This window comes from Suricata suricatta, chromosome 1, assembly GCF_006229205.1.
Source record: "Suricata suricatta isolate VVHF042 chromosome 1, meerkat_22Aug2017_6uvM2_HiC, whole genome shotgun sequence".
Classification (NCBI taxonomy): domain Eukaryota; kingdom Metazoa; phylum Chordata; class Mammalia; order Carnivora; family Herpestidae; genus Suricata; species Suricata suricatta.
This window is the reverse complement of record NC_043700.1, coordinates 82,828,560-82,854,739: the sequence shown is the minus strand read 5'-3', so window position 1 is coordinate 82,854,739 and position 26,180 is coordinate 82,828,560. Positions and strand designations below refer to the sequence as shown.

At 36.9% G+C, this 26,180-nt stretch overlaps 1 protein-coding gene across 2 annotated transcripts in view; it reads right to left on the bottom strand.

Annotated features, from left to right (window-relative positions):
- The window catches only part of SLC7A11 (solute carrier family 7 member 11), a 165,918-nt gene that overhangs the window by 46,606 nt on the left and 93,132 nt on the right, over window positions 1-26,180 (bottom strand). The window lies entirely within an intron of this gene.

The window sequence follows — 26,180 nt, the reverse complement described above, 5'->3', positions numbered from 1 at the left end:
AGAGAGAGAGAGAGAGAGAGAGAGAGAGAATCCCAAGCAGGCTCTGCATGGTCAGCACCATCTAAAGAACCTTGAGATCTTGACCTGAGCCAAAATCAAGAGTCCATCACTCCAATGCTCAACGGACAGGGCCACAGAGGTGCCCTGAGAAAACTCTCTTGTATTAACTCTGCCTTTAGGCTATTCATCTTTTTAGTGCTTTCAGAATAGTGAAGCCATAGACAATTAAAAAGGTAGCACTTGAAGGGCCATTAGATGATCTGAGTCAGTCATTTACAAATGGGTGAGAATGCTTCCTTCCAAAGCTAAGGTGCTAAGAAGAGAGAGCAAGGGGCATCCCACACCTGCTTCACTCAGAGCCACTCCCACCATTCTTCTCTTTTGTGTTTTGTTTTGTTTTGTTGTGTTGTGTTTTGTTTTAGGCAGAGTCTTCTTGGAAAAATAAAATGGTATTGTTAAGGGGAAAATTAAAAACCACAGATCTTGTCTAGGATACTCCTCATTTTAGAAGTGACTAAACTGAAGCTGAGAAAAGTGAAGTGATGAGGCCAGTGTCACCCCCCTAGTTAATGACCAGGTCAGAACAGTAGCAGTGTCCCACTTCGGACGCCAGAACCCATCAGGCCCTTTCAGAAGACCATGGCTTTGCTCGTGTTGTTTTTCCTGTTTACATTTTTCAGTCTCCTGTTTCTCCCTGATGAGCCCCCTGTTTCACCCTGATGTGCCCTACTCATTTTTCCAGCATAAATCCATGGAGCCCTTTGGGAACCCAAGCCAGTTTCATTCATTTAACCACAGAGATGAGCACTTACCCAAAGTCTGAAGCAAAGTACAGGGGAGACCTGGCTTTGGTGTGAAGGAAAATCCAAGGCTAGAGTGAAAATGTCACTTCATTTCAGGATCACCACTACTATTATGATCACCATAACTGTGTCATCATCGACATCTTCGTCATCATCCCTTACCTTATACTGTATGTACTTTGTGGTGGTTTATTAATATCCATGTTACTTCATTTGATGATGGTCAACAAATATTTTTAAGTATCTTAATAAGCCGAATGCTAGGAAAATCAATAATTTACTTGTACTTTATTTTTTTAATGTTTATTCATTTTTAAGAGAGAGAGAAAGAGTGAGCAAGGGAGAGGGAGAGAGAGGGGGAGACAGGATCCCAAACAGACTCTGTGCTGACAGCAGTGAGCCCTATGTGGGGCTAGATCTCACGTACTGTGAGATCATGACCTGAGATGAAGTCAGATGCTCAACCGACTGAGCCACCCAGGCACCCCTACTTTGTATTTTTAGATAGACTGCTTTATAACATCCACACTCATTTAGCAAATGCAGTGGCTCTCATCAAAGAAAGATTTTTAAATTTTTTAAGTCATCTGTTATGCCTCCAGTTACTTTTTTTTAACCTCAGTGTCTGATAAAGAGACATGTTTAGAGAAAACAATCTGCAGATTGATGGTTAACAAAACTAGACATAAAACCAACACCCTTAACCACAGAATCCCATGGCACAAAGTTAAGAGCTAAAAGCAGCATCAGCAGCAGGCAAACTGCAGGAGTGCTATCGCCTTGAGTGACCTCCCCGCAGCTCTTGATGCTAATGACCATGCCCTCCTTCCTGAACCTTCCATCCCCTTTGTTTTATATATCACTGCTCTCTTCATAGGTCTTTGAAGCTTCCTTCCAAGGGCCATTTTATGGCTTTTCTGACCCTCCACATATTTTCATACTTTGGAGTATTTGCTCATGATATTCTGTCGCTTCTTCCTCTCTGCTTGAACTTCTCATCTTCCAAGATTCATCTCAAATACCACTTCAGTTCTAAAGTCTTTCCTGACCATCCAGACTGGAATTATATGTTCCTTCTTCTTTTCCTTTTTAAAAATATATTTAGGTTTTCAAACAGATAATGCATTCACATGATTCAAAAACCAAAAATATGAATAGGCACACAGTGAAGAGCCTGCTTTACACCACCATTTCTGTCATCCAATTGTTCTCCTCATTGACTGATTTTTGTGTTTCATAAGACACTTATGCACAAATAAGCAAAGAGAAGCATCATTTTCCTCTGGTGTTACAAAAGTGGTAGCATACTATACAATATGTTCTGCACACTTCTTTTTTTCTCACATAATGAGAAATGTTTTGGAGAGAGGTATTTTTAAATTAATATATAAAGTACATATTACTACTTCATTCTCTTACAGCTGTATAATAGTCTCATATTATGCCATTTTGCATATATGTACTATTCTACCTAGAGAATAAATTGGAATTGTTCTACCAGATGGTATGAAATTTTCATAAACATTTTCCATTGCCCTCTACATATGAGTGTGTAGCAATTTACACTTTCTCAAGAAATATGTGAAGTGCTTATTTAACACGTATATTTGATAGCACAGCGTTATCAGACTTAAGTACCTTTATCAATCTTAGTAGATGTTATTTCAGTGTAATATTGATTTGCATTTCTTTTACTATGATTCGGGTTGAGTACCTTTGAAAGGATCCTGTGTATCTCCTTTTTAATTAATCATTTGTTTATATTATTTGCACATTTTTCTACTGCATGATCTAGTTCATTTATAGATGCTCTTCATATATTAGGGAAATTGGATCCTTTTCTGTTATATGCACTACAAATGTTTTCCCGTTTGTGCTGTTTGCTTTTAACTCTGTTTATAGTAATCTTCTTCATATTCCAACAGTCTACTAACTATTCATTTATTATAGAACTCATTAAATTATGTCATAAATATTTCTATATTTGCTATTATATAGAAACAAATATTGTTGCTATTGGATTTTGAAAATCTCAAGAGCAGATATCATTTCTTATTCAGCTTTCTTATTCAGGCCTTTCTTCCTTACCACAATACCAGGCACCTAAAAGTCAGCAATGAATTTTCTGTGAATGAATTTTTAGTGTTTACTTATTTTTCCTTCTGACCTTAGACGACTGCTAAATTGGAATGATTAAATTGGTGTCAGCTACATGTAACAGCATGTACAGCACTGCTCTGTTGTGGCTCTGTGTCTCCTTTCTTGATTCTATGATACTTCAAACAATTTTTTTAATGTTTATTCACTTTTGAGAGAGAGAGACAGACAGACAGAGTGTGAGTGGGGGAGGGGCAGAGAGAGAGGGAGACACAGAATCCAAAGCAGGATCCAGGCTCTGAGCTGTCAGCACAGAGCCTGATGCGGGGCTCAAACCCATGAGCAGCAAGATGATGACCTGAGCCAAAGCTGGACACTTAACCGACTGAGCCACCAAGCACCCCTCTATTCGGTGAATAATAACAAGCAGCAATTACTTAGCAGATTGACTTTTATCTGGAGTATAATTCGTAAAAGGTCACAAGTGTGCATGTGTATGTATGCATGTATATGTGTGTGTGTGTGTGTGTGTGTGTGTGTGTATGTGTGTGTGCATAGGGTAGAAGTGGAAGAGACAGGCCCACATAACCATTTATGGTCCTAAGTTTCATTTTTTAGTCTATAAAAGCCTGAGTAAAGCCTCCTGGCTGGGGTTTTTATGCCAGGATCCCTAGTCCCAGAAACCTACTTAGAAATGTTATGTTTGAAGTAAATTAATAGAAAATTCAAGAAAATAAGAGACCTTCCCTCAATGAATCCAACATCAATTAGAAGCACATCTGTTTGTTCTTTATTTTCCTCCTTGCGTATCTGAGATACAAATTTTAGGATATCTTTTTATAGAAAAAATGTGAGAATTTAATTTTTTAAATCGGCCACTTCTTCTCATGTTATTACTTCTCAAGTGTTCCTAAAGTTGATTGAAAACACAGTGACTCCTCAGGCTGTCTCCAAAATAAAGGCTGTTATATCAGCAGGGGTGGAAAGAAGGTAAGGAGTTCTGCGCACATGGTCATCCGCAATTTTGTCTTTGGTTCAGATCTCCATGAGGAGCCAAGATGTCTGCTTGCTTTGTTTGGTTTTTAGGTGTCTGTGCCAGCCTGTGGCTGCATGAGAGCATTCACCCTGACTCACCTTCCCTTTGTGTTTCTTTCTTTCTTTCTTTTTTCTGCCACTGATGACTGCACAAAAAATAAACAGCTTTCCTATGGTGCTTGATAGCATTCAAACATGCCAGGGCAAGGACCCCTTTTCTAGAAAATGAAATAAAACATATGGAAGGAAACTAAGAACTCTTGTCAAAATTATTCCACTGTGAAATTAGTTACATTCCACAAGAAAATATAATCATGCCAAGGGTTTCTTTCTTCAGTGACTCTCATATAAACTGCAGCAGGAAAAAAAAATCGGGTGTTCAGCTTCATAAGCTGTCAGTGCCATTGGCTACCTAAACCCATTCATATTTGATTATTTTCAGTCCACTGCATTTTCTACACAGCCCTCGTGGATATTTCTTTGCTTCATTGAATAAAACATTCACATCAGTCTATGATTGTGTTGCCGTTGTCCTTGCTATAATTAACACAGCAGCAGATTAAAAAATACTACTTAAAATAACTGGTGTACAATCCACTTCCAAACAGAATACACATAAAAAAGATTATCCAACAGAGAGCTGCCAAATGTACTGTAAACTGGAAGGGTTTCAATATCCTTTAAACACTCGGCTAGAAGCTAACTGAACCACATCTCTGCTGTCAGCAGAGCATGAAACTCTGAGATTTGTTTCAGTTTCCATCCAGTCTCTGCCAGTTAAAACTAAAGACTTCCACCGTGTAAATACATGTTTCCATTTTTACTGGCATTGTCTACTCTCTTTTTTATAAGCAATACATTTCCCTTTCAAGGATGCTTGAACCTTTTATGAAGATGACATTCTGAAAATCACTGTGGCATAACAAACTTCCTCAACTTTCATCATCATCCTCATCTCCACAGTATTTCTTGAGCTCACACAGTTGTCAATGGCACTGAGAAGAAAATCTAAAAGACCCTATGCTTTCCCTGAAAGAACATATCTTGAAAAACACACATATGCACATGCACACATGCACAATCGAGAGAGAGAGAGAGAGATGAATGCAAACAGTAGACCCTGCTCAAATCCTCTATTGGACTCCCATTTCTTATCAAATCAAATAGAATTTTCTCAGTCTGTCATTCAGACTTCTACTCTATGAACCTAGATTATCTTTCCAGCCTGTGCTTTGCCAATCTCCTGAGTGAATCTCCTATTCCTAGTAAACTAGATTACCCGTAGTTTCTGTATCATTGGTCTGCTTCCATTATCTGGTCCTGCCTCCCAGATAAGCAGAGAATCAGAGCCCCAGAGTCAACTCATCTGAAGTATTGGTGCTGGATGCCTGCTTCAGAGGAAGATGGGGAGAAACAGGGAGGAAGAGGTGCTCCTTGTAGACTTATTGCGAGGGAGCTAGCATGTCACTAAGGGCATGATCTCAGTCAGATCATCTCTCAGAGCTGCTGAATACAAAAATCAGGCAGACATTAAATAAGCTACTGGTTTAGATGAATGCTACTGAAATGGGTCTGTGGTGAAACCAGGAGGAAGACACAGGACAGGAGACATGTTTCAAAGTGGACGGATTGAGATGCAGTCTAATACTGTACAAAGGACTGAAGACATGAAATGGCTGCTTCTTTGGGTGACTCAGGACAGAGAGTTTAGAATGTGAGTGGAACTAAAAGCCACTTCAGTGCTTGATGACATTCTTTCTGCAAGGAACATTTGCCCTGACTAGTTCCATTCATATCCGTGATTCAAGACTCATCTCAAATATCATCTTTTCCATGAAAACTTTTTCTGCTCTTTCAAAAGAGACCATCCTTACCTCTCTGCCACTCCATCAGACATGTTGATAATACTTGGTGGCCTTCTTTAGGCAGATTGTGGATTACAGTCTTTGCGTATTTGTCTCCTATCTTTCCTATATTATATGTACTACAGATTATGGATTTGTTCTTTTTTTTAATTTCAACTGTAGCAACTACGAACTCTGACGTATAATTATTGCTCAATAAATACTGTTAACATTATTTAACTAACATCTGGATGGGGAACAAAAATTTGCATGATCTGTGGAACAAGGGAAAGGGTATCAAGGTCCAAATATTTCTCTGGATGCTTTCCTAGTTGGCCAGTATCATTGGCATTCCTACAATATGTTTTAGAGAGATAGCTAGATAAATTTAGCTTATATTCAATATTTACTTACAGTTCCTCAGGGACCAATTTGCTAATTTGTCAGAATAAAATTTTTCACCATAATCTTAAGGGATATGGAAGAAATGAACAAATATTACCACAGAAATATAGTAATGTCCACTTTCATATTCTCTTCAGTTTTTCTTGGCACAGCCAAGAAATCATTTCATCCCAACTAAGAGTCTGATACCAAGACTAATGTAGAATAGGTTTTCATTAAAATTTAGTTTGCTTTTCTTAATGTGATGATCCTTTCTCACTATATTATCCCTTTGTTAAGTTGACCATTTTGGAAGTACATGATTGAAATATATATTTCAATGAAAGAAAAATCTTGCAGTATCAGGAATAAAATGTTCCTTGAATGCTCTTTTTGTTGGTTGCAGAAAGATTAAGGTCAAAATTTCAGCCAAGTTCCTAGCAAAGTCAGTTGTATATTATAAAATACAGTTTATGATTAAATATTATCCCCAAATTTATCTCATTTTTCCTACTTACTTTCCCATTCTCCAACATCCTTATTTTTAAAAATGGTATCTTGGGGCAGGTGGGTGTCTCAGTCAGTTAAGCCTCTGACTTCAGCTCAGGTCATGCTCTCATGGTTTGTGAGTTCGAGCCCCATGTCAGGCTCTGTGCTGACAGCTCAGAGTCTGGAGCCTGCTTCAGATTCTGTGCCTCCCTCCTCTCACACAAACTCTGTCCTTTTCTCTCTCAAAAAGAAATAAATATTAAAAAATTATAAAAATTATAAATGGTTTCTTATAAGCCCCTTTAAATACTTTTTAACAATGATGAATATTTATAATAAATGCATCAAATTAAAGTGATGCACTGTTATTTACATTTTGACACCCTGAAGTCAAATATGTTACACAGAAGTATGATATTAAATAAGAAAGAAATTGCCCCTTTTATGTACATTTTCTTGAAAGTAGAATGATTTCAAAACCAGCTGAAAGGTTCAGGAACAATCTGGTGGTCTCCTAATTCGCTCCTAACATTGAAGGAAGCCATTTATTAATTTTATCTCTTACTTTTTCCTTTAAAGGGTAAGATAAATAAAACTTTCATCTGGCCATCTACCTTACTTTCATAGTTCTAACATAAAGTACATATAAAGGTGAGAAATCTTGACTTTCAAAATACTTTGTAATATTTACAGAGCTGAAAGATGGTAAGAAATGCAGAGTGATCATATTCATTACAGACCTTGCTTTCCAAGGCTACAGGAGTGCATAGAGAAAATAAACCATAAATATGATACATTCTTGGCTATGCAGCACTTAAAAGACCCTAAAATATGTAGTTCTTGCACTAAACTAAGATGAAAACTTTGGATGTGAAGCTGATTTACAGCAATTTGTCATACCTTATCTTTCCGTTTCTACAACTTTTATATTCCTAGTAATGATATGGCATAGGGTTTGCTTTTATTAGTTCACATTTAATGGCTAATTCATTTCCAATTAAAGTGTTCAAAGAATTAGTTTTTTAACTAAAAACAGTCATTGGAAAACCAGTGCTAAATATGAAGTTTCACAAACACAATGTCTATCCTTTTTTAATATGTATAAACAAACTCTCCATGAGCCTGTTTATGAACTGGTTATTTACATGTGTGGAAGTGAGCAAATGTTATATCACTGCTGACTCTGAGGAAGGCACTTGCTGTGTGGGCAGAGAATGTTGAAGCCATTTGTGAAGGGAAGAGTATGTCACTGAAATTAATGTAGTAGACTTGCCTCATAAGTCATCGCTGCCATTCTGGTCTACCACACCGCTGGAAAGAGTAGAGGTCAATATTCCATGCATTTAGAACATACAGAGCCTATTTCTTTACTACGGGATGCACATTCCTTCATGTAGTCAGGATACAAGAAGACTCAGATTAAAACCTTTTTTTTAAGAAACCAATTGTTCAAAGCAATGAATTAGCCATTAAACTTGAACAACTATTTCAAAACCCTCCTTGTTCCTGAATGCCATGAGTCACCTCCCTATGCAGAGGAGGTAGTCACCAACAGGCTCAGACCTTAGTGCCCTTGAATATGCTCCTCATCTAATGTGATAAATTGTTTTCTTTTCCATGTGTTCACTGAAGCATGTGATCTTTTCATTTATCCTCCCAAACCCTTTAGAAAGGAACATGCCTTTCCTTTGCTCATTTAGACTTAAAATTTAAACTCCAGGGTGCCTGATTGGCTCAGTCAGTTGAGCATCCAACTCTTGAGTTTGGCTTAAGTCATGATCCCAGGGTTGTGGGCTGGAGCCTCACATCAGACTCTGCACTGAGCATGAAGCCTGCTTAAGATTCTCAATCTCTTTCTCTCTCCTTCTCCCCCTTCCCCCTCCCTGTTTCTAAAATTTAAAAAAAAATTAAACTCTTTATGCAGAAGCAGTGCTTTAAGCACTGTGGCCAGGCTCACAAAAAGCAGAAAGTGAAGGTAGTAAGTGGAGAATATCAACAAAAGGGAGATAATGAGAGTGTCAAAAACAAACTTCAAGTGATTTGTGTTTTGTTTCTGTTTTGCTTTTTGCTAAAGGTAATGTGGACCTAGGATAAGGACTGGAGAGTTTTTTAGAATACATAGATTGCTAATTGCCACCTATAGGAAGTAATCATAATAATATAGTTACTCATAAAAATAACTGATTATTGAACAAATGGACACTTTCTGGCCCTGTGGGCCAGTTTCCAACAAGGAACATATTCTGCATACTATTTTGTTCCCATAGAAGCACAAAGAGTTGCTGTTTCAGTCTTTTTGCCCAGGGAATCAGCTCATTCAGTACATCCATATGGTGCCCTAGATTCTATTGAAAAGTCAATGAATTATGTGGCTAAATGCTGGTGGACCACTGCTATGTCCTCATTTTTGTTCCCATTAGTTGGGGTTTTAAAACTTTGGGTTGAGTTAAATTTGATTGCTAATTATCAGATCTCTGTAGCTGGTTAGAATTATTGGGAAGGAGCTGAGAAGACAGTAGAAAAAACTCAAGGCTGGTACAGAGATGCAAGCTTCCTAGTGCTCTACAGAGATCTATGCACATGAAACCTCCTTCATGAAAGTCTTTGCTTCAGAGTCAAACTACTTCTCTCACAGCTTCTTTTAGCTGATTTAAAGAATACTCATTGAGTACCAATTATACAGGAAGCATTGCAATAGATTTTCAGTTATAAAAATATTAAAAGAATATGATTGCTATCCTCACAGAGCTCAGGTACCTGTGAAAGTCACCATGAAAGCAGTATACCTGAATACAAACTACTATACTAACTGATGGCAGCTTATGAGTGCAATAGAAGAGACTCAGGGGCTATGGGTGGAACGGTCAACTGGCAGGAGAAACAAAAGACACAATAAAAAAGGTAGCATTGGAGGGGAGTCTTAAACATGTGATTGGGAAAAATCATGTGATTCTGACATGTGAGAACCAGGCATCACTTCCTGTGCCTCTCTAACTAAAGGTACAATAATACAATTCCAGTTTATGTTTCTATCCTATGTACTGTTAGCTGCTCCGTGTTTCTACTTATGCACCATTAGCTCGTTGGAGGAAATCTTTGCTGCCAAACATTCATCATCCTTGCACTTCTTTTATTCCTTTATGATAAATGATGCAATTTCTGTAAACATATTTTCTCATAGGGCTCTATTTCCCTATAATTTTATCATCTTTAGGCTCTTCTCTGACCATTTGTAAGCTCTTTAAATTCAGTGTAATGATGCTCGCAAAAGGGCAGAGGGATCAGACCTGGGGCAAATCAAAATCGGTTTTTCTTGTGCCCTATAAAGTATGGTTAAAATAAACATCAAGAAAATCTATGAGGAGATGAAACAGAGAAGCGATCTCACCACACCAACTGAAATGAAGCAGAGAGTAAGCCCTGTTTCTTCAGCTTGGTGAAGGAACACTATCACCATGGAAAGAGAGGGAACTCTGCCACTGGGAGTCTCTCCCACTTTTCTTGTCCCTTGACTTTTCATGTTAAATAAACAGCCAACCCCTGGCCCTCACCTCAGCCCTGTAGTCAAGTTGCATTCATGTGCTTGTCAAACTTTCCATCCTGATGGAACAGAGGGGCATCTAACAGAATTAATTGCCACAGCAGATAAGAAAGCAAGTGGAGTGGAGGTGGAGTTGCCACAGAGGCAAGAACACATGGGTGTGTGGAGACCTTCCAGAAGGGAGCGGAAGGAATCAGGCAGAGCACAAACGTCACAGTCTGGAGCAGAATCATCTCTGCATGCTCAGTGTGCATTCATGACCCTTCCCTTCTGGCTCATTTATTCTTCAATAGCTTCACCCTAGGAATTGATGCTGTATCACGTCCATTAGTTATATTTTCATTTGTCCAAATCTGCTTTTGCTCTCAACCCTCTTGGCATAAGAAACATGATAGTAAAATGGCCTCTATTCTCCTGAAAAATTGATTCTGTCTTCAGTAGCTTATTGAAAGGCTGACAGTAACTCATTCCTACCAAATACCTCCAGAAAGTCAGAGAAGGAACAGCCCACACTGCTAAGGAGAAAGGAAAGTAATTTCTCTGTGATTTTAAGCATATGAGAAGAACAGTCTCTATTGCAGCATTGATTGTAAGCTGCACAAACAATAAATTGTTTAGAAGATTGATTAAGCTTTCGAGTGTTGCTATCACTATTATTAATTGATGGCATTAGCGACTTACTCCTTTACATGACATAGACTGAGCAATAGCAGCAAGCCAACAAGCACAACTAATTTCAGTTATGATCAGTTCAGGTGATCTTAGAATGCTCTAGATAGAAGAAAAAAATGGATATTAAATGGTACAGAAATCTAGGCACTCCAATTTTCATTACTATTGCACTAGCAGAGTTGGATTCTAAATTGTCAAATTGTACGACAGACATTGGTTCATAATGTGTTCAGTGTTCAAAAAGGTAAAATTTTCTTATGCTGAAATATACTCTGCAAATCCTGAAGCTTCCCCCATCTTTTTGCATCTTTGACACACACTCACAAACACACACACACACACTCACAAACACACACACACACACACACACACACACACACACACACCAAAAACAACCAACCAACTTTGTTTAACCCCTTTTCACATCTTTTATTTTTTGCTGCCTACTGCCATAAATTTGAGCTGAATTTTTAATGTATCGGCTTTAGCAAGTATTTTCAATCATTACCAAGCTAACGTGAAGGTAGCCAAACAAGCAAACAGAATGGAATAGTAGAAACACCGAAAACTTCTGTTATCCTAAAACAAAGGGGTCAGCTCTCACCCTTTTTTGCACCTCTTCATATAGCCTACTACTGTATATGGCATATAAGAGGTTCTCAGAACTTCTGAGTGAAATTGGTTAAAGATATGTATTCTTGTGCTGTGAGGATACAGTAAATTACAATTCGTCCCCCACTCTTTTCAGTACAGTCTCTTGGGAAGCAGGAGATCAACCTTCCTCTCAAGACTAAGCCTTGAGAAGTAGATTTGCTAAGGTAAATGTCAATAAGGCCAGTTACAGGATCAAAGGGTTTTAAAGTATGAGGTCTGATCAGCAGTTTAGTCAAAATGTATCTTTAAGGAAGAATAAGGCACAACCGAAAGAGCCTTGACATAGGCTTCGACTGAAGGGACACTGCCCTGACTGTCATATTGAATGAATCTCTGAAGAACTCCAGTTCTTAATTTACTCACCTGTAAAATGAAGCAAAAGTTGAACCCCCATATCTATACATGTCAGGGTGAAATTTTCTAACTCATCTATTACTTTTCATCTAGTAAATCCACAAATAGAAGAAGTATTCTAATAGAGATCTTTAAATTTACCTCTAGGAATTATGGAATATCAATAATTGAAATAGAAATAAAGTGAAAATGGGTATCTTCATTTGACTCTTTGCCCATAGTCTTTTCTTTCTTCATTATTTCTTTCTCCTTTTTTTCTTTTTTCACCATTAGAACCTGTGGCAGTGTGTGTATGAACACATCTGGTCCTATTTGGGCTACCAGGAGAGGTTAGTTTCTTGGGTTTCCCATAAGATTCAGTCGGTCTGCTTGTACCAGTACTGTCATGCTTTTTAGCAACATTTTATCTAATTCTCAAACATCCCCCTTCCAGAACACCACTCCCTCAGCAAATTCCCCATATTTTTCTATAGTCTGATTTCTTCTCTGAATTCTACTAAATCCTTTATTCCTAACTGAAAACCGATGGTACAATGTCATTACTTAGCATGTTGGTCTCCAAATAAAATCTCTGACCTTTCTGCATCACATTTAGACCCTACTTTTAAATCTCTTTATTATCCATTTACTTTTAACTTTCCTGATGATGTAATACATGCAGAATCACTGCAAACTTACACATCTATTCTTCATACCAGGTGGAAGACAAGGTCTTGAAGACTGCTTCCTACTAAAAGGAGTACCACACCCATCCTATGAATAAGAGAATGGAACTAGGTATGAAACAGAAACGCTTCTGGGAAGTTCTCTTCCAGGACCACTCCTACAATTATTCCGGGAGGAAGAAAAAAAAGGAAGGAAGGAAGGAAGGAAGGAAAGAAGGAAGGAAGGAAGGAAGGAAGGAAGCCAAAAAAAAAATTGGTTATCAGGTGGAGCTTCTGTAAATGCCCTCAAGATCTTCACATCAAAACCCATTCTTTCTCTTCTAAGAAAAATTAGAATGAAATGCAGAAAGTTCTAGGAAACTGAAAAATATGTATGAAGAAAATATGTGGTTAATGAAGGTCAGTGTAAGAAAATGTAAAATATATTTAAGAATAAAACTAAAACTGTATTTTGATTGGCAAATAGATGTCAAACTGTTAAGTAACACAGGAAACATAATCACTAGTAGAAGTGAGGGAAGGTATGACTAACTACTTTGAAAGACACTCTTTGACTTCTTTGTCCTATTGTTTTTCTAGTTCATTTCTAAATGGCAATACCCTATCAAAAGCTCAATTGCAAAAACTTGAGTTCAAATAATTGTCAACACTCATCTGGATTCTTTTTTATTTCATCTTACATTTCTAAATCACATTTATTTCATAATGCTAAACTCAAGCCAGATGAAATCCCTTGACAAAAGAATCGAACAAGTCCAAATTGATCTCTTAAGTGGATCAATAGAAACTTAACTGAAATGGATTGGGGATTTTATCAAACTTGATGTACTAGAACACTAATAAGATCACTTCCAATTCACACATATAGAACTAAATTTTCAGCACAAATTGATCTGATTACTAAGGATGAATGGTCACCTTTAATAATGGATTAAGGTGGTAAAGAATTCTTTTTTTATATAAAACACTAGTTTTTTTTAAACTCTTGGATATTGTAGATCACTTTAACTTTTCTTCTTATCCCAAATTTTACTAACTTCTTACATGGTCAATTTCTACCTTAGAATTGTCTTAATTTTCACAATGTCACCTGACTATTTTTGTCAGAAATATTCTCTGAAACATTTTCAAAAGGAAATTTTGTAACACCCAGAGAAGCCAGGATGATACAAATTGCTCCAGGAAACCACAACAGCCCTAAAAGCAATTTGTAAAATAACATAAATAATAACAAAGCTGTCAGTATGGCAGAGGATTATATGTTTGAAGTGTTAACTTTGTACATTTTATAATCATTAATTTGATCATTCAGATCATTCATATTCCTCAGAAGATCTGTTACATGTTAGGATTTACTGATATTCATAAAATATATGAACGAAAACTTGATGACAAATCTTCTATTAGGTTGGGGTAAAGACTTAATGTTGTGAAGAATAAAGGCAAAAGATTGCATCTCTAAGAAAAAATACCAGAATCTACCCGCAACCCATTTGAAGTATTGGAAAATTCATTCATTTTAACATCCATATCTTCATTTCAACATCTGGTGACTAGCTTCTGCAATTGTGTCAGGTTTGGTCTACAGAATGTTTTGAACAAGTTTTACTTTACTTCAAGGAAGAGAAAGAGTGTTGTCATGAAATGCTCAGATCCTGGGATATTTTATTGGACACTTTATTAGTGAACCCACGTGGGTATAGGTTTTCTAGAACTTTTATTTCCAGGATCATAAAATAATGTCCCATGACCTAAAACCCTTGAGAAAATCAGTATATCCTTCTCTTTCACTCTCTCTCCCGACCCTTGTCCCTTTTTCTGTGTGTTTCTCTTTGAGTCTTTGACTCTATTGACTCTATCTCTCCCTTTATTACCTCTGGTAGGTAAATAGATACAAAAATAGAAAGCTTCTCTGTGCTTAAGAAAACATTCAAACAATCAGCTAAGGCTTGGTATCTTGTTTCCTGCACTCTCTTCTGCTTTTTGATGGTTGTGCTTTCAATTAGAAATTCTTAAACATAGCTGTGCCTCCATAACCAAGTAAGAAAAAAGGTGGTCTACTTTACCTAGGTTCTAAAACCTAGATGGTTTATCTGGACAAACCACATCTAAAATGTTCTCCAACTATTGGTTCAGGATAATGCATGCAAATCCTGTTGGAGTGTGAGTCTAAAGTTATACAATCTCTAGGATTGCCTTTTTCCCTTATGGAAGTGTCTCTGTTTATCTTTTTTCAGAGTGCAAAAAAATGGCTGATTTGTCTAGTGTAGATCTGAGTATTTTGTGTGTGTGTCCCTAGGACTAATACCACCATAAGACCACACTACCATCTTTCAACACTGGGAATTATGAAAAATATAAAAATGAACAAGATATTATATATGATCATAAATGACCTGAAATTAGTTCTGATTTTCCTGATGCCAGTTTCTCCTAGTAGCACTTTTTATTTTTTCTTATGTTGTTTTTTAAAAAATTTTATTATATTTTTATTACACAATAATTATTGTATTTTTCTGAATGTGAAAGCAATAATGGATTTGTTGTAAAACAAAATTTGGAAAAATTTGGAAAACTACAAAAATAAAAGAAATGAAAGCCCATATATAATGCCACAAGCCAGAGGTAATCATGACAATTTAGAGAGAATCTACTGTATTTTGAAGTCTAAAAGTTCTATAGCTAAAATAAAGTGTTAAATAGGAAAATAGGAAATTTCTTTTTATTTCTAGACCATAGCACAAATAATGGTCACATGTTTTGCATATTCAATGCAAGGAAAAGCCACCATTTCAAAAACAAACAGAAAGAAAAATATTCAAGATATTCAAGAGACAAAGGATAGTTACATCTATTTTTGTTATGGATAACTGATTCTATCCTATTTCATGAGCCCATCATTCCTGGTTATGTGGGAAAAATCCAAAAGGGGGAGAGAGGGTAAATAGAATGGTCCAGCCATCTATAAGGAGGAGGATGCTTGAGTCCACCCACAGTGCTGAACCACTCTAGTTCAGCACAAAGAAATCTCCTAACCATTTTCAAATGGATAATGCATCTCCGGCTTCCAGCAACATATCCTTTAGAGGCTCGTTAAATGAAATATTTCCATCTCTTCTTGAACAAGAAGTCAGGAGTTTGTGTGGCTAAAGAGGATTTGAGCTCCTTTGAGAGGCCGAAACCATAGCATAGGATGTGACTTGAGTATGGATAATTAAAATTGGAGTAGTGGTAAAAATTATTTAATATAAAATACTAGAAGAAATGATAGATGAGGGTCGCTGTTTACTGTGAGATCTAATGTTATTACTTCCCTTTTTTCAGTGTCCTTCTTGAAAGAATGCTTCACATTCTCGCTCTGCTGAGCTTGGACTTTTTTTGAATGAAATGATATGAGTGGATGAGATGCAGAGATTCTGTGTGAGGCTTGCCTTGTCCCTTTTCTCTCTGCAGGGACAACTTTCTAGAGAGAGAGGGCTTCATCACTCTGAGTTCTAGAGGAAATATAAGAGCACAACTAGAGCTAAACAGTAAAGGACATTAACATGAGATAAATAAACATTTATCATTATGAGTTAACAAGATTTTCGTGTTGTTCATTACTGTTGGGCAGAATAACCTCTATTGATGGACATAGGCCAAGTGACAAAGCTTTCACAAACCAATGGGGGATATAATAGAGAACACCAACAATAAGGGATAGAGCAAAACAGAGCTGTAAGAACTGGGCTGCAAAAAATATTTTTTTCATATAAGAGTGAAAGATCTGGTTTTGGAAACTGCATAGATTCAGTTTTTGCACTATTTGATTTTGATTCATACATTATTTGTATTCAACATAATATTGTGATAAGTCTTCATGTTTTCAATAGTTTTGGAAAGCGACAATTTTTAATGGCAATGTTCTGTATCATTGATTTATTTACTGTGCTATAGATATTTAGGTTGTCTCCTGTGATTTATCATCACCAATGAAAGTATTAAAAAATCTTTATTTAGACACTTAAATTTTGAATGTAATTTTATAGCCTTAATTGACAACAGATTTCACTTATTTAAAATATCCTTTTTTATTGTCCTTTGCATTAGACTGTAGCTCCTTATATGCACATATTATGTTCGTTATTTTCTCTTAATTTCCCTTGATACTTATTCCAGTAAGTTACACAGAGCTAATACATGCAATAATTATAACCAGTCAACTAACCAAATACTGCTAGAAACATATTTTTCTCTGACTCTGATAGGGACAACTGAAAGGATGGTGAACTGTTTTCTTAACAGTAGCTGTTATGCAGGTGATCTAACTGCACAATATTTTCATGTCTTTTAGGAAGGGTGATTCTACCATGTGGACTGAGCTTTATTCTACATTGACATAGATGGCCAAGATTGCATCAGAATTCTTTGGAAGACAATTTTAGGAAAACAGTAAAAGCCAATAGTTTAATATATCCAATTTCCTATTTCCTTCCTTATTCAATAACTTAAAGCTATTAAAAAATGTGATTTCACAAAGTCAAGATCACTATTAATTCAATTGTGGAACAGAAAAGTAATGTAAATAAAAGAAAAACTAAAGTCTTTATAATTAATCATCTGTAAAACATGTATTTATGCAATTTAGATAATTATAAAAGGAGGTGAGAGGAGAGACTGTAGCTTCACTCAAATTGTCTTGTTTGTTATATAAGTAATTCTACAGTCTTCAGACGTAATGTACGTATGAGACAGTGTGGAAAATAGTTGAAAATGATAGCCAAGTTTCTGACATGAGCAATAAGATAAATGGTGACACCATTCTCTAAGAGAGGGAACCCAGCCTGAGGGGATTAGTTGAAGGGGAAAAAGTCTCACGTAGTTATGGACGTGCATAAAAATGTGCTTGACAAATGGATAAACACACATATACTCATCAGTGTGGTAGCAATTCTGTACACATCAATCTAGTTGGTGCAGGCTCTAATTCTGTTCATTAGCTAGTTACATCCTGTGATTTAAACTTACAAGAGAACAAAAAAGCAGGGGAAAAATAGGAAAATGTTTTACCAAGGCAGTAAAGTAGTGAAAATAAATGCTTACACAATAATATGCTTTAACTCATTTGGAGTAAGTGCTGGCCATTAAATATAGTCAAAACAGATAACATGCTGTGAATTACAGGGTCTTAAACATCCCTTTAACTGATATTTGACTTGTTAGAATGTAATGGTGGGTGGAGAGAGGACTATCACTATAAATAATAGAAAATAAATTCTAGGCCTGTCAGCAATGACTTCCTATGTGTTATTTTCACTTAAACACTGAAAGAAATGACAAAGGCACAAATAGAATGAAAGCCAACTTAATTAAGTCTTTTTTATACAGTTTAGTAACACTGAATTTAAACCAGCTTTCAGGCAAGACAATTTTGGCACTTAAATCAGACCTCAGGACTGGTTTGCTGGTATCAAAACTGAGATGCACTTCCAGAATTGTCTTTCTTAGAACATGTCAAAGGGTCAATGTCTTCATAGCATCTACTTTTTGCATTTTTCAACTTGATAATGTCTGCAAAGTCTTTTTCAATCTATAAGGTTTAGCCCATAGTTTAAGAAGATGTGCTGCAGATTAGTGCATACTTTGTCACTTCAGAGTTTTTGATGCTATCAGAAAATCTAACATAAAGAAACACAATAGACTTCCAAAGGTTAAGGGGCTTCCAGTACAAGGTAGTCTACCTTTCAGCTTCTAAAAGTAATTCTATCTGAACTACCATCAATCTAAATTTACACTGTCATTGCAAAATCAAAACAAGTCAAAGATTAGGTTATGTTAACCTTTCATACACTAGTAGTTGTCTATGAACAAAAGTTGTTTTAAGGAAGACAATTAATCAGTACTGGATTAATCCATTTATTCAACCATTGTATTGAGGGTTTATTTAATGCTAGACACCAGATCATGTGCTAATATAATCAAAAAATTAAGTACATCTTCCTTGTGTCTTTTACAAACATGGATTTATGGCCTGAATCACAAATTCTAAAATACTAGGAAAGTTAAAATCGTTCTCACAATTGCTAGGATTCCAGAGCCTTACTTTTTCTTGGTACCATCTACCTCCAGACCTATCCATATCTGAAACTTAAACTTAGTTGTTTTAACAGGAAATACACACACACACACACACACACACACACACACACATACACACACATTTCTGTTGATTCTTAAGCTCAGTAATGCTGTTAAACATGTAGTAGCCACAAATATAGAATGATATGGCAGAACATACAGCCTCACCCCCTCCCCAGCTCCCTGACTCTCTCCTCATTAGAATGCTCCCCTTTTCTATACTCTCCTTCATCGCTCAGAACCAAAACAAATTATTTTCCTTGTTGCATGCTTAACATCTCTCCCTTATTTTACTGGAATTCTCTAACTAAAAACAAAGTCTCTCTCTAGCTTGTGACACTCTATGTCCCAATCATATCTCTAAGTTATAGAACAAGGTTTTTCAACAGAACTTTCTGCAATGTCAGACATGCTGGATATTTATCTTGTCCATAGATACTAGTCATGTGTGCCTAATGAATATTTTAAATAAGGCTAGTAGTACAAATGAAGCCCTGCATTTTTATTTAATTTTAATTCATTACAATTTAAATAGCCATAGTCCCCAGGTAGGACTGCACCACTTTAGCTGGAGTAAGCTCTGTCAAACAATCAAGTACTTGCTTAATAATTAGGGCTGTATTAGCAACCAAGTTAGTAGGTGTATCTTCATAGACTTCATTTTCTTTATATTAACTATTCTACCCTCTTAATGAAAAAAAATACAAAAGTCTGAAATATCAAGCCAGATTCACATGAATCAGAATTTCAAGCTTTAGGGGCACCTGGGTGGCTCAGTCAGTTGAGAGTCTGACTCTTGATTTTGGCTCAGGTCATGATCTCACAGTTAGTGAGTTCAAGCCCAGCATCAGTCTCCACACTGTTTGGGATTCTCAGTCTCCCTCTTTCTCTGCCCCTCCCCCATTAACTCTCTTTCACACTCTCTCAGAGTAAATAAGTAAATATTTTAAAATTATAATAAAAAGAATTCCAAGCTTTAGTAATAATTTTGAGTTTTAAAATTATCCATGGCACAGGCAAAGCGAAGCGAAGTCTAAGATCCCTACTGTGTCTCCCAGTGCTTTCTCATCCTATCAGAACACCTGCTGGCCGTGATGATGCATGAAGTCACTAATAATGTATGGAACAACACTGCTTACATAGAAGGAATCTATTTGAATTATGAAATATCTGCATTTTATACCAAATAGCTTTTATAACATTTCCATGAAAGCCATGTCCACACACATGCACAGATTCCATTCTCTAAAACTCTGCAGAGACTGCCATAGGCAGCCATTGACAGACCAAGTACAAAGACAACAAAAGCACCATCCAAGATGCAGCTCCATATTTGGTCTTCGTTCACCAATAGCAAAGGGACAATGAAAATGAAATCTTCATATTGGCTGCACATTACCTATATTGAGATCTAGAGTTTTGACGTTCAATATGGAAGCCCTTGGAAGGTGGCTAGTTCAAATCAAAATGCATGCACTGCAAGTATAAAATGAACACCAGATCATGAAGACATAGTACCAAAAAGAAAGTAAAATATTTCATTGATAAATCTTAGAGTGATTGAATGCTTACATGAAAATATTTTGGATATATTTTGTTCAATAAAATTTATTATTGAAATTAATTCCACTATTTTTCTTTACTTTTTCCATGTGACTACATTAAAATTACATATGTGGCTTGCTTTTTGTAACTCACATAATGTATTTATTGGGCAACACGAGTCTAAAATATTCCATTTCATATACCCTTTGCCTATTTATAGTACAAAGCCTCTTTGTGATCACTTCAAATTCTTAGTATATTACATTTTCATGGCAATTCTGTCAAATACCTCCTGTGCACACACTGTGTTTCTATTTCACTTTTTATTAGCTCAACCAAAAATTTTATCAGTTATTAAAGAGAAGGATTTATAACATAGAAGCATTATTGACAATTTATAGACCAGAGTTGCATCATACGATCTGCCTTCTCTTTGCGATCTTTTTTCCTTGATTCTTTGTTCATTCGTCCTTTCCCTCTTTCTCCTTTTGCCTCAAGAAAAAGACATTTATCTCTCTTTCTCCTGCAGAGTAGTTTAGGAAGCATCCTATTTTCCTTGAGCCTGCTTATGAGGTCTCTCTCTACCTGAAGACAGGCAGTTTTCTACTTAAGATGAAGTCTAGTGGATACATTTTTCTTCATCTTTTTACACTTGCAATACAAAGATGAAAGTCACTGGTATGATGTTTAGTGTGTTTACAGTCTAGAGGGGGATACACAGAGAAGTTAAAACAAACATGAAAACAGAGTGTGAAAAGGGCCAGGAGGGAACAAGATGCTCTGAGAACACAGGGAACTAACAGCGCTCACCATCAGTTATTCAGATTGATAAAAGTAATCGGTAAGCCGCACTGTTTTTGGCTACATTCACAGGATCCTTAGCCAAACGACCATGTAACATTCACCATTCACTCTATCTCAAACTCTCTACCCTAGAGGTTTTCCGAAAGTAAACACAGTTTTATCAAAAAAAACCCTTATTTAAATAAAACCCCATGAAAAACATGTAAACCAATAACTCAAATAAAAGCACCCCTCTGATTTTGGTGGGAGAGGTGGAGTCCCATCTACTCCCTCCTCTTTCTACCATGAAGCACAGGGACACCCAGTGGGACTGTGGCGAGCAGTGTCAACAGCATTGCTCTGATCCCTTGGCTCCTGAGATACTCTCCTCTCCTGGTTTTCTATTACTGACAAGTCCTCCCCAGCCAACGTTGAGAGCTGTCCATTTTCTAAGCATCCCTAAATGCTAGCTTCCTCTTGTGCTTCTCATTCTCAATCTCTTCCTCTGTATTTTCATCCAACATGGATTCAGCCCTGCTCTCTGGAGGCTGGTAACATGCAAATCTACACCGCCAGTGCAGTTTTCCTCCAGGTTTCAGGTTCCGATAGCAACATACCTGCTAGAAATCTCCTATTGGCTTCCACAGGCACCTCACCCTTCCTATGCTCCACACCTCACATCTGAAAGGATTTTCCTCCAGTATTCTCCATTTTAGGTGGTAACATTTCTTAAAGTAAGATACATTAAATACCTGAGAGGTTTTACTTTATTTGTCACTCATCCCACACCATGTTCGTAAGTAACCAGTCCTCCCAAATACTTCTTTAATATGTTCCCTGCGGTGGAAAGAATAAGGGTCTGCCAAAGACGCTTGCATCCCAGTCCATCATACCTGTGAATATATTATTTTACATAGCAAAACAGACTTTGCAGATGCGATTAAGGGTTTTGAGATGAGGAGATTATCCAGTATTATGTGGGTGAGCCAAATGCGATGTGATCATAGTCATTACGAGAGGGAGGCAAGAGGGTCACAGCTGGAGGAGATGTGGCAACAGAAGCAGAGATCAGAGTGATGCAGAGAAGTGAGGATGAGCCAAGAAAGGTAGGAAAGCTGGGAAAGGCAAAGAAAGCGAATCTCCCCTAAAGCAACCAGAAAGAACACAGCTCTGCTGACCTTGATTCCATTTTGGACTTCTGAGCACCACAGCTGTAAGATAGCATGTTTGTGTTGTCTGAAGCCACTAAGTATGCATAATTTATTACAGCAGCAATAGGAAACCAATACACCACCTTATGTCAATCTCTAAGTCTTGCTCCTTGGCCTTACACATGTTGTAGGATGGCAGTGCACATGCTGAAATGCTTTCCACAATCTCAACCCTCCCGTGACCCTTTGCCTGCCTCACCTTTAATGCTCAGTTTATGAATTATCCCTCCAAGATTTTATCTCTATTCTCCTTCACTGGGATTAGGTGTGACTATTAAAGGCTCCCACAATGCCCATGCATGCCTCTATAAGGCCCTTAAAACACTATCATAGAGTTGTTTGTGAGTCTCTTTCATCATCAGACTCTTAATTACTCGAGAAAAAACTGCTTTATATTTAACTTCACAGCACTCAACCTGGCATATTGTAGTTGCTTATTATTTTTTGGATGAATTAAATTTTTGAATTAAACTACATAATATGACACATCTATACAAAATCATTTTCTAGAAAAGGGAAGGGACTTAACTAGCTGCAAATTGAAACAATACTGAGGAACTGTGATAGAAACATACGCCACCAGTAAAAGAAATGTTAATGCATGTGATAAAACATCATGACTCATTCAGTTATTATAACCTGGAAAACATCTAAGACAGGAAATGTTGTATAAAGCAAACCAGGGTTGCAATGGTAAATTTCCAGTTTAAAAGCATAAATTACCTTTGCACTTGTATAATGGAGGGAAGACTCTTGTTTGGTGAATGAAGGGAAAAGATTTTATTGGATAAAGCAGTAATGTAAAATTCATATTCATATTGGAACGCAAATGAAAGTCTGTGAAATAATTGTTCATTGCCACATTTATCTTATCATGTAGCTAAAAGGTTAATAAATCCATCTCAATGCTTCTTTTTTTCTTCCTTTACTACAGAATTAAAGGTAAAGTGAGGAGGAGATCTGCGGTGCCTCGGTGGCTCAGCCGGTTAACCACCTGACTCTTGGCTTCGGCCCATGTCATAATCTCATGTTTGGTGAGACTGGGCTCCGCGTTGGGCTCTGCGCATACAGCACAGAGCTTGCTCTCTCACTCTGCCCCTCTCTCTGTCTCTTTCTCTCTCTCTGTCTTCTCCTCTCTCTAAACAAATAAATAAACTTTAAAAAGCATTGTGGAGAATATCTTTTTATTCGTATGATATTAGTACTTAAAATCACACCACAAAGAAACTTCCAATTATTAGATTCAAGATTTTGCCAGGGAAACTGAGAAGTAAGAAAGTTTGTTCTACACTTGGTTTTTCTCTAAATCCTCAATAAGAGTAGTGAATTCCCTGGACAGTGAAATAGTGGATCACACTAATCTATGGATAAAATAGATTAACCATCCTTATTCTTCTTTATTTTATCCTCTCTTTTACGGACCTCAGATGCATAAATAACTGAAAAAGTTGGGGTATTTTGCAACACATCTTGACAGTGATCTCACTGGGACATGCTGTTCTATCAAGCACCTTGCCATCATTTAAATATCTTGTTAAATAACTTCCCTTCTTTTTTAAAAACCAATTTTCATGGAACACATTATTATTGTCTTATTATAGTTAATTCACTCAAAACTATTATCTTTTAAAAATACTATTAGGCTGTTCCTTGGTTCATGATCCTTCATCTCAGTCAGTGGGTGCAGTTCGTCTCCTGATTTTGTGGCTGCTGTCCTGCTGTACTTTCCTTGTTACTCTCTGCTCTACCCAGCTCTACATTCCCCTCACCTCCTGAATTTCCTACTTAGAATGCTTCACTGCAACCCACAGTGCTGGTTTCTTGTTTTCTTCACTTCATCCCATTCCAAGTATTTCATGCATTGCTTCTACTTAGAAGTTTCTTAGCAGTTTATTTTTTAAGATATTCCAACTTTTTCAAATGTTTATGTATTTTGAGAGAAAGATCGTAAGAAGGGGAGGGCCAGAGAGAGGGAGAGGGAGAATCCCAAGCAGGCTCCACAGTGTCAATGCAGAACCTGAGGCAGAGCTCGATCTCACCAACTGTGAGATCATGACCTGAGCCAAAATCAAGAGCCAGTCGCTTAACCAACTGAGCCACCCAGGCACCCCAAGATACACAAGCCTTTTAAAGTTATCCTTTTATTATTGATTCCCAATTTTGCTTTATTATTGTCATAGTCTCCAAGATATCAATTCTTTGAGATTTAGTAGTCTTTCATTAAGTCCCAATAGAAACTCAGTTTTTGTAAGTGGTCCATGGATGTTCAAAAATAATATTTGCCTATTGGGTATTATATATATATATAATTTTATATATAACATATATAACTAATCATATATAATTAAGTGTGAATTTGAAAAATTTTTAAAAGTTTATTTTGATAGAGAGAGAGCACACATCAGCAGGAGAGGGGCAGAGAGAGTGGGATAGATAGAGAATCCCAAGCAGGCTCCACACTGTCAGCACAGAACACAAGGTGAGGCTTCATCTCACGAATGATGAGATCATGACCTGAGTTGAAATCAAGAGAGCTGCTTAACTGTTTGAGCCACTCAAGAGCCCCATGATTTTCAAACATTCTGCATCTTAATGTCTTGTGGGTTTGAATTAAATAATTTCTGAGGAAGTATTAAAATTTCCCACTAAAATTGGGGAAAAAGAAAAGAAAACTCTGAGACTAAAAAACTAAGAGGAATGTGGAATTGTTAATTAGAAGTAAAATTATTTTGGAGCACTTGGGTGGCTCAGTCAATTTAACTTCTCATGATCTCATGGTCTGTGAGTTCAAGACCCACATTGGGCTCTGTGCTGACAGCTTAGAGCCTGGAGTCTGCTTCAGATTCTGTGTCTCCCGCTCTCTGTCCCTCCCCTAATCATGCTTGCTCACTCTCTCTCTCAAAAATAAACATTAAAATTTTTTTAAAAGAAGTAAAATCATTTTTACTAGCTCTGGCTTCATAACAGGGTGTAGAAATGATGCCTATAATTTGGCTTGAATTGCCTTACTATTGGCGGGATTTTTCAGTGGCAAGAGAAAGCCCCAAACTATGCTTCTACTCCTAACATCTCCCTGCAGCTAGGTAAGGATTGTCCAGATAAACCTACGAATACCCTAAAAAAATCAGTAATACTCATCATCAATACTCTTATTGATCAAAGTTTCTTTACTTTTGCCCAGTAAGCAAGGAAATTCCAATACTTCACAAACAGACTAAAAAGTAAAACATTTGGCATTTGGAGAATAGGAATACTTTTTAATGTTTTTATTTAAGACACCTAAAATGTGCCAAACACTTTGTATGTCACTTTGAACAAATTATTTGACTCCAACTTACCTCATAAAGTGGTATGTAATGTGGTAATGTGGACTTCATAAAGTTGCCATGAGGATTGAGTTAGTTTGCATACACTTATTGCTCAGAACAGTGCTAAAGGCACATAGTATACATTAGTTAAGCATTAATTATTTTTATCTTATCTCTGGCTGCATCTCACACTTCCTATTTTTCTTCCAATTTCTAGATTTATTTATGCTCTATATGCATGTACATCTGTGTATGGGAGAGGAATCAGTATATATGCATCTACAGAAAACTTTTAAGAATTAGTACAATCTCTAGGAATTCTGCTACCTCAAAACCATTTACCCATTCACTTGTTCAGAGACCTGAGAGCCATTACTGAATTCTTGGTGTAAAAATTTATAGATGTTACCTGTAATTGTTTTTAAATGTTTTTTTTATTTCTTTTTGAGACAGAGAGAGACAGAGCATGATTGGGGAGGGCCAGAGAGAGAGGGAGACACAGAATCAGAAGCAGGCTCCAGGCTCTGAGCTGTCAGCACAGAGCCCAACCCGGGGCTTGAACCCATGAATGTGAGATCATGACCTGAGCTGAAGTCAGAGGTTTAACCGACTGAGCCACCCAGGTGCCGCAGGTGTTACCTGTAATTGTGACAAAAAGACTTGTAGCTTCTCACAGTA